This window comes from Rattus rattus, chromosome 9 (assembly GCF_011064425.1).
Source record: "Rattus rattus isolate New Zealand chromosome 9, Rrattus_CSIRO_v1, whole genome shotgun sequence".
Lineage (NCBI taxonomy): Eukaryota > Metazoa > Chordata > Mammalia > Rodentia > Muridae > Rattus > Rattus rattus.
Genome location: NC_046162.1, coordinates 32,558,224 through 32,568,110, shown reverse-complemented (window position 1 = coordinate 32,568,110; position 9,887 = coordinate 32,558,224).

Below are 9,887 nucleotides of genomic sequence, written 5' to 3'. Positions count from 1 at the left end.
GGTTTTGAAGGCTCTGGGAACAGAGCACTTGGGTTCATTCAGGCTGGCACCAGTGTCTGACTGGACTGAGGTAATTCAGCTGCTCTGATGCGACAAACACAAGGAAGGGAGGGAGGGGCTGCCACTAGTGAGAGAAAAGAGTGTGGGACCTGCACGCAAACAAACAAACTCCTGACTGATGAAGGTTCAACAACCGGCACTTTAGGAGGAGGAGGAGGAGGAGGGGAGGAGGAGGAGGAGGAGGAGGAGGAGGGGGAGAGGAGGAGGAGGAGGAGGAGGAGGAGGAGGAGGAGAAGGAGGAGGAGGAGGAGGAGGGGGAGGAGGAGGAGGAGGAGGAGGAGGAGGAGGAGGAGGAGGAGGAGGAGGAGGAGGAGGAGGAGGAGGAGGAGGAGGAGGAGGAGGAGGAGGAGGAGGAGGAGGAGGGAGGAGGAGGAGGAGGAGGAGGAGGAGGAGGAGGAAGAGGAGGAGGAAGAGGAGGAGGAAGAGGAGGAGGAAGAGGAGGAGGAGGAGGAGGAGGAGGAGGAGGAAGAGGAGGAGGAAGAGGAGGAAGAAGAGGAAGAGGAAGAAGAGGAGGAAGAGGAAGAAGAAGAGGAAGAAGAGGAAGAGGAAGAAGAAGAGGAAGAAGAAGAAGAGGAAGAAGAAGAGGAGGAGGAGGAGGAGGAAGAGGAGGAAGAGTAGGAGGAAGAAGAAGAGACATTAACTGTCATAGACGTGATATACCATATATAGGCAAGGCTATATAACAATTGTAATTCAAAATAGTCCAGGCACTGGAATGAGCAAACGAGGCATTTTAAAATAACAATGAAAACACAAGATAGGGAAAAAGAGATGAAATTGGTAAAAAGAAACCATTTCATTGAGATCTCTGAAAAGTGATGAGTAAAGGGCTTGAGAAAGAACGTCTCCGGGATTAAGACCATGTTCCACCAGTGCAGAGGACCTGAGCTTGGTGCCCAGCACCCACGTCCGGCAGTACTCACATCTGCTTGCAATTCCAGCTCTAAGGGCTATGATGCCCTCTTCTGGACTTGGAGGGTACTCACATTCACATGCACACATGCACACATAACACACACACACACATAATTAATACCAAATATAAATCCCAAAAGGTAATTTCACAAAAGAAGGTATTTGCATGTCAATAAATATATGGAAGAGTTTGAGCTTGAAGCCGTTGCTATTCGGCTTCCCAGTGCTGTGACATTATAGATTGTCACTTAAAAGGAGGAGCGGTTTATTTGGCTCATCACCTCAGAGGTGTCTGCCCATAGTCCTGCCGTCCTATCGCTCTGGACCTGTGGCGAAGCTGAGCATCATGGTAGATACTGTGGAGGAGGAAGCTGCCTCTACTTCATGGCATCCAGGAAGCAGAAAGACTGTCTTAGTTAGGGTTTTACTGCTGTGAACAGACACCATGACCAAGGCAACTCTTACAAAGGACAACATTTAATTGAGGCTGGCTTACAGGTTCAGAGGTTCAGTCCATTATCATCAAGGTGGGAACAAGGCAGCATCCAGGCAGGCATGGGGCAGGAGGAGCTGAGTTCTATCTACATCTTCATCTGAAGGCTGCTAGCAAGAACTCAGGACCTCTGGAAGAGCAGACAGTGCTTTTAACCACCAAGCCAGCCCTCTGGCCCCACATCTCTGTCCTTGTTGTGAGCAGATATTGCCGTATCCTATCTCCACGTTATTGAACACTCGTAAGTCCTACCTCACTTGCTGCCACGTCTGACAGCGTAATTGACTTATCCTTTTTGCTGATGGGCACTTGGATCATTTCCAGGTTGAGGCTGTGGCAAATGGCGCTGTGCTAAGCGTTTCTGCGTGTGTCTCGGGGCGCGTTTCTCCTTTCAGTGGGTGTGCAGTGGTCCCCATGTAGCTCAGATCACAATTCCATGGTGGCATCTATGCTTTGGATCTGGAATGTTCCCTAAAGGCCAATGTGCCAAGGGTTTGGTGGGCAGCCTGTGTGCTACTGGGAAGTGGTAATGGAGTCTCTAGGAGGGGGAGCACAATGTAAGTCAAATCATTTGGGGCAAACTTTTGAAGGGGTTATTGGAACCCCAGCTTCTTCCTGTCTATGATGGTTTATATATGCTTGGACCAGGGAGTGGCACTATTAGGAGGTGTGGCCTTGGGGGCTGGAGAGATGGCTCAGAGGTTAAGAGCACTGTCTGCTCTTCCACAGGTCATGAGTTCAATTCCCAGCAACCACATGGTGGCTCACAACCATCTATAATGAGATATGGTGCCCTCTTCTGGCCTGCACGTCTACATGCAGGTGGAACGCTGTATACATAATAAATAAATCTTTAAAAAAAAAAAAAGGAGGTGTGGACTTGTTGAAGTAGGTGTTTCACTATGGGCATGGGCTTAAGACCCTCACCCTAGCTGCCTGGAGAGATGGCTCAGAGGTTAAGAACACTGTCTGCTCTTCCACAGGTCATGAGTTCAATTCCCAGCAACCACATGGTGGCTCACAGCCATCTGTAATGGGATCTGGTGCCCTCTTCTGGCCTGCAGGCGTACGTGCAGGCAAAACACTACATACATAAAAAATAATTTTTTTTAAAGGGCAGAAATGTGAAGGGTTACAGAGGAGTTCATCCCCCACTGGTGGGACACAAAGGGGAAGGATAATTTTGGAAGTCGTGGGGCAGTAAAATATTTGGAGCGATTGAATACTGGCCCTTCACAGATTCGAATCCCCGGAGCCTGTGAACCGGGTGTATTATAGAGCAAAGAAGATGATAGTGATGTCAGATTGCAAGACTGAAATCAGGGAGATTAACCCGATTGTCACCGTGGGCCCAACTCAATCATACGAACCCCTCATAGCGGGTAAGCCATTCAGCTTCTGACGTGGCAGTCATAGAGATCCAAATGCCTTGAACTGCATTGCTGGCTCCGAGTTGCAGGGACCACCCATAAAGACTAGAAAGGGAAGACTAAGATAACCTCCCTTAGCTAGTGGCAAGGAGCTAGAGAGCGCCACCGCACAAGTACACAGGCCTGAAGTCGGCCAACGCTCCTGGAGGGGGCGTGTTTCCCAGATTCCTTCTTCACTCTAAAAGCCAACCATCTGATACCTTTGTCCTAGTCTCGTGTATCCTACGGCAAAGACAGTACCTAAGCCAGCTTGAGGGTTTTGGACCACAGAAGTGTGAGCTGACACGTCACGGTTGCTCCGAACATGGTCTACACTCGCTGCCATTTGTTACGGCAGCGACAGAAAACTAATACGGAGGTAAAGGTGAAAAACCCCCGACTCAGCAGTCCTGCTCCCATCGGAGAAACGCGCCCCGAGACACACGCAGAAACGCTTAGCACAGCACCATTTGCCACAGCCTCAACCTGGAAATGATCCAAGTGCCGGTAAGCAAAAAGGATAAGTCAATTACGCTGTCGGATGTGGCAGCAAGTGAGGTAGGACTTACGACTGTTCAATAACGTGGAGAGACTCGGAAATGAGGACCTACCTATCAAGCTGGGGACTCAGCACAGGGATCTCTATAGTGAAGGGTAATAGAGTAGTGACTATGAGGGTCCGTGACTGCAAGTGGGGTGAGAGGGAGCCTACGGGGAGTATGAAGTTTCATGTGGAGATCTGAGTGGTTCTGTGTACACAGGTGAGCTCAGCTTGGAAAACTTTACTGAGCCATCCGCTTGAAGTCTGTCAAATTTCTCGTATATATGTTACATTTCAGAGAGAAGGTTTTTTTCTATAGAAAGTGTCCCCATTCCTAACCATGTGGTTTGTTAGTCTGCTGACACCGGGTATATTGATGTCACTGTGTGGATCTAAATACAATTATTGTAACTGGGATTGAACCCAGGGGCTTGCATATGATGGTTCAAATGCTGTCCCGACTGAGCTACACCTTCCCTAAGTCTTTCTTTGACTTAGAAAATTAGAAAGGGGTCTGTGTTGAGGGTGTGGTGGTACACACTGTAATCCTAGCACTTGAGAGCACAGGCAGGAGGTTCATGAGTTCTAAGCCAGCCTGGGCTACACAATGTTCTCTCAAAAAGAAAAAAAAATAAAGAAAAGAAAAAGAGAAAAAAGACATTTTTAAGATCAGGTGTGATCCTCCTATAATTGTTTTCCCTACTTATCCTATCCAGCAGTCATGCCCAGCTGGGGCCAAGGACTAATACGGTTGTTGACCATATCCACTAACACAACCATATCCTGGTTGTTAGGGCAGGAGTGCTGGGTCTTGTGTATAAATGTTCTACCTCTAGCCAAAGATCTAGAACAGAGGAGATGCTCAGAGGACATATGGTGGTGACACTGAATGGCACACGGTGGAGTGTGGGAATGAAGAATGGGCAGCGTGCTTGCAGCTGGAGACTTTGGGAAACATCCCAGCACAGCTGGGGAGTCATGGGTTGTTACAAACTTGCAAATGGTCAGATTTGACTTTGCTAGAGGGAGGCGTTTCCCTGGGGCGCGGTGTTCCTGGCCGCTGATGCCTGTTCCTAGACTTGGAGCTCTGGCTGCCTGAAGGGGCTTCCTTCTATCTTCTGCCTTTTTGTGTGTCTCAGTTTACACATGCACACACGCACGCACGCACGCACGCACGCACGCGCGCTCGCACACACACACACACACACACACACACACACACAAGCACACACACGAATTATGCATCAAGTGGGTGGATATGAAGGCCTCATCTCATAACCAGGTTTGGCCTCTTCTCTGAAGGCTCACGAGACTTCAGCATTGAGGTAGATAAAGAGGAGCTGGAGTGCCCTTCCCTTCCCCTGTCCCCACATGTATGGAGTCACAGTTGCTACCCTCTTCTGCTCGTCCCTAACAAGGTCTGCCATCCCCAAGAGGGAATTCTTTTCTGAACAATTTTTCTGAACACTTAGAGGGGTGGGGGAGGCTACGTAGTGATGGTACACAATTTTAATCCCAGTGCTCAGGAGGCAGAGGCAGATGATCTCTGTGAGTTCAAGGTCTCGTCTACAGAGTGATTTCCTGGACAGTCAAGGGCTACATGAAGAATTTTTCTCAAAAAAAAAAAAAAAAAAGCTATGTATCTGAACAACAAAGTTATCTTTGTACTTTGGAACAAGGCATACAGTGCCGAGTTCAGTTCACATCTACAAGGAGGGCCACGGAATCTTCTCGACTTCGTCCATCTTTGGGATCCAGATAAAACTAGTTTCAAGCTGGATTGGGAAAGCTTCAAGAATCTTCAGTATAACAGGATTTGTCTGTTTCTTGAACTCAATGCCAGAAAAGTTTAACTTGAAGCATACTGGGGTTGGGAGGTGTTGGCACTTGGCTACGTCACTTCATTTGATGGTTCACTGGTCCATCTGAGTTTCTAGAAACCACTAACATCCGAGAGAGGGTCTGCCATCAAGCTGGAGACATCAGCTCTGAACGCCCTTGCTTTGGGAATGCGTGTTCTCCGTGTCTGCAGGTGAAGATAATAGCATCATCCTCGAGGGGGCGCTGGATAGTTAACACGCTTGCTGTGACCTGCGGTTGTGTTTCTTGGGCCAGTTTCGTACGTTGGCATTTATAAGAACACGCCTTTGCACAGATGATCACAGAAGGTTCTAAACATTCTCCAGCTGCTTCCAGGTTCCACTTCCCATCCTTGCACACATTTTTTACTTTCTAGTGTGTGTGTGTGTGTGTGTGTGTGTGTGTGTGTGTGTGTGTGTGTGCGCGCGCATGTGGAAACCTGAGAACCACCCCGATGTTATTCCACCTTTTAGCTTTGGAGACGGGAACTCACTGTTAGGCTAGACTGGCTGGCAGCAAGCCCCTGAGGACTGATGTGCCTCCACATCCCCAGCACAAGTGGCTGGGACCACACCAGGCCTTTTTATGTGGGTCTGGAGGCTTGAACTCTAGTCCTTGAGCTTTACAGGGCTGAGCACTTTCCGGGCTGAGCCACTTTCTGCACAGCCCCCCTTCCTGTTTTCTAGTTTCTAGATCCCTGCTTCTGTCTTTATTCCTTTTTGCTTGAGTTTGCTCTGGTCATTAGTGCTAATCTCTATTTTTTAAATTTTTTATTAGATATATTTCTTTACTTACATTTCAAATGTTATTCCCCTTCCCGGTTTCCTGTCCGTAAGCCCCCATTCCCTCCTCTCCCCCTCCCTCATATGGATATTCCCCCTATACATCCCCCTAATTGCCCTCCCCATATTCCTCTGCACTGGGGGTCCAACCTTGGCAGGACCAAGGGTTTCCCCTTCCACTGGTGCCCCAACAAGGCTTTTCTCTGCTACATATGCAGTTAGAGCCCTGGGTCGGTCCATGTATAGTCTTTCAGTAGTGGTTTAGTCCCTGTAAGCTCTGGTTGGTTGGCATTGTTGTTTTTATGGAGTTGCAAGCTCCTTCAGCTCTTTCAATCCTTCCTCTAATTCCCCCCAAGGGGGTCCTGTTCTCAGTTCGGTGGTTTGCTGCTAGTGCTAATCTCTTGACTTGAATGCTGGACACTTTTTTTTTTTTTGAAACGTGTGGTAAATGTTCATCAGTCCTTGCAGGTTTCTATGAAATCTGGCATGCAGGCTATGCATTTTTGGGGGGGAATTTGATATTTTTCTTTATAACTTCCTCTCTCATCTAAAGTGTGAGACCTTTTCAAGTTTAATTCTGTTAACATTATTATATATATTAAAAAAAACTCATGATGGAATTTACTATCACTTCCTCTGTGGACTGGTAGCTAATTTTCCTTTAATTCCTACTGCATGATCAAAACAAATTTTCCTGATGGGTAAACTACCCCTGTGAGCCCAGTTAAATCCTATGACTCTGCACTCTTTTATTCAGCTTTGACATGTTTGGCCTGTCTATCCCATGAGCAGTATCTGTTTCTCCTGTGATAGTTAATTGTTTATGTGCCCACAATTGCCCTTACATAGAATGCTATATGGGTGAATGCTTTTGTAATCTTGTGTTTTGCTACATCTGTGTATTTACTCAGAATCCTTAAGCCTGCTGGTCAATTTTCTTGAGCCATTTGTATCTACCATTAATTAATTAATTAATTAATTAACTAACAGGGTTTCTCTGTATAACCTCCCTCGCTGTCCTGAAACTTGCTTTATAGACCAGACTGGCCTCAAACTCAAGAGATCTGCCTGCCTCTGCCTCCCGAGTCCTGGGATTAAAGGTGTGCACCATCATGCCTGATGCATTTATTTTAATAACTTACTTATGGTTAAATTTATTTTTTGTCTATTTTCCTGAATAAATTTCCTTCTTCTGGGTCATGTCACAAAATTTCCTATTTTTTTTCTTTTCTTTTTTTCTTTTTTTTTTTTTCCGGAGCTGGGGACCGAACCCAGGACCTTGCACTCTACCACTGAGCCAAATCCCCAACCCCGCAAAATTTCCTATTAACTTTATCAATTTCTTTTTCTTTTTAATGTTTTATGTGTATGACTGTTTTACTCACATGTATGTCTGTGCACCATGTATGTCTAGTGGCTTTGGAGGTTAGAAGAGGGTGTCAGATCCCTTGGAACCGGAACTACAGACAGCTGTGAGCTGCCATGTGGATGCTGGGAAACAAACTCGGGGCTCTGGAAGGACAGCAAGTACTCTTAACTGCTGAGCCATCCCTCAGCCCCATAGAAAGTCAGGTCTACATTTCTGTGACCCTCATCTGCAAGCAGGTCTTTACCATGCTCTCACATCCCTCTGAGCTCCTGGCTTCACCTCCACTGCTACCATTGAAGCTTGTGTCCTGTAGCTTCTCCCTTGTAGTCCTGTGGCAAGCAGGTATTCAAAGGTTCCTAAACAATCCTTTAGAAACTGGGTTCTTCAGAGATGTCTACAGTTAATGTGGACTACAGGAATGCTGGAATACCAAATGTTTATCAGCAGACACAAGTATGTCTCTCCTTGTAACGGTCTATAAAAATTAGATGTATACCTTTTGTATTAAAAATCTGGTTGTTTATCATAGGGAGAAACTATGACCATGTAGTAGTATAAATTCATGTGTGTATGTGTGTGCATTTGTGCACCTGTGCAGATAGAGGATAACACACGCATGGGAGATAAACATGTGGGGATCTCAAAAGCGCATACAGGTATTCTTTTCTCTATTCTTTGTTTTTCTTGAAGCAGAACTTTTTTTGAAAAAATTTTTTGAAGTTACCTCAAAATTAAAACTTGAAGACTTAATGGGATCAATCAACACAACATAGGAATTAGCTTTGGGGGGCCCGCGGTTGTAGCAGTGTAAGTCTCAGAAGGAGTAATGAGATATTCCCGACAGAAAAGCAGAGTCTCTGGTGAGACCACGCAGGCAGCCTTTAAGCTGTGCCCATTTGAAACAAAAAGAGCAAGGGGCGGCGGCCATCATCCGGTTGCAGCTGACGTGGGGGCCACCAAGCAGTTCTCACTGATGCAAAGATGCACTTTCTGGCAGCATGTGTCAGCAAGTGACTGTCACCTGGAGAGATGGATTAAGGAAGTCACCCTTCCTTAAGCCCCCAGGAGGTTCTTGCTCATAGTAAGATGATCAACTGCTGTTGACAGTATGAAAAGTGTGACAGATGGGGCATCCCCAAGGTAAACCCTCAGACAAGCTTCTCATCACAAGAAGGGAATGTAACTGAGGAGGGGTTGGCCTGTCATCACTCTAAGTGGTCATGGTCAGCTTCAGAGTCTATGGCAGCGGGCCATAGAGATATGCAATGTCTTCTGGTGTGAGTTAGTATGAAGGTCACATTGTTACTTAAATGTATTGATTGCCAAAAGATCAAGCAAACCTGTGTGAGTTTCAGGTATACCCCTCCCCACAGGTTCCAGAAAATACAAGAAAAGGGAAAAGGTCAGTGTAACCTTATAGAAATTGCCACACGTGGTCAGAGGGTGCACCTCTTACCCGACAACCTGTTTCGGCCTGCTTTCTCCTGCTGTAACAGAAACCACACACAAGCAGGTGCACATTTACTAGAAGCACAGAGGAGACCATGACTTGCTTTCTCACGAGCCACCCTTGAGGCCACTAACCTAGTCTGATACCTGACTCACTCTCATGAGACCCAACCCGGACTTAAGAGAATACATCCAGTTTCTAAAGAAAGACATTAATCCTATCAACCAATATTAATCCCTGGAGATCCAAACACCTCTACCTGTTAGAGGTCCTCTCAATTCTGATTATTTTGGGGACCAACATGTCATCACATGAACCTCTGGGACAAACAGTATCTGTGATGGTTGGTCTTGAGAGTCACCTTGATGGGATTTGGACCTACCTAGGAGACACACGTCTACGAAGGCATTTCTAGAGAGGTTTAGCTGAGAGAATTTCCACCGTGAAATTGAATGGCGCCATCCCATTGGCTATGTGTGTGTTCTCCAGACTGAGAAGACACAGTGAGCCAAGCAGCGGGGCTTATCTGCCTCTGCTTCCTGATTGTGGACACAATGTAAAGAGCTGCCTCTAGTTCCAGCCACCCTGCCTTCCTAATGAGGATGGACTGGACCCCCAAACTCTGCGCCAGAATAAACCTATTTTTGTAAGGTATTCTGTCACAGCAGTGAGAAAGCTGACTGACACACGGTCCAGACCACATCAAACTGATACTGCATATTACCTTCACTGGGGATGAGAGAAACCACACACTGTCACAGAGCTGACTGGCTGTGGCTGAGGGGACAGATGATGCTCACGGTGACAAACTTCTGAAGGCAGTCTCAGCTGCTGTTGGAAGACGCTCTCCCTGGTTTCCCAGGTCTCAGGTCTCTACGCCTGGCAAGGCGTGCCTCTTCCTCCACTTTCCTTTTCACTGCTCTATGGTGGGATGTGAGTGAGATGGCCTTGAATTTCCTTTCCAACTTTGAGACACCAAGCCAGAGGACTGAGTAGGAAACATTCTGT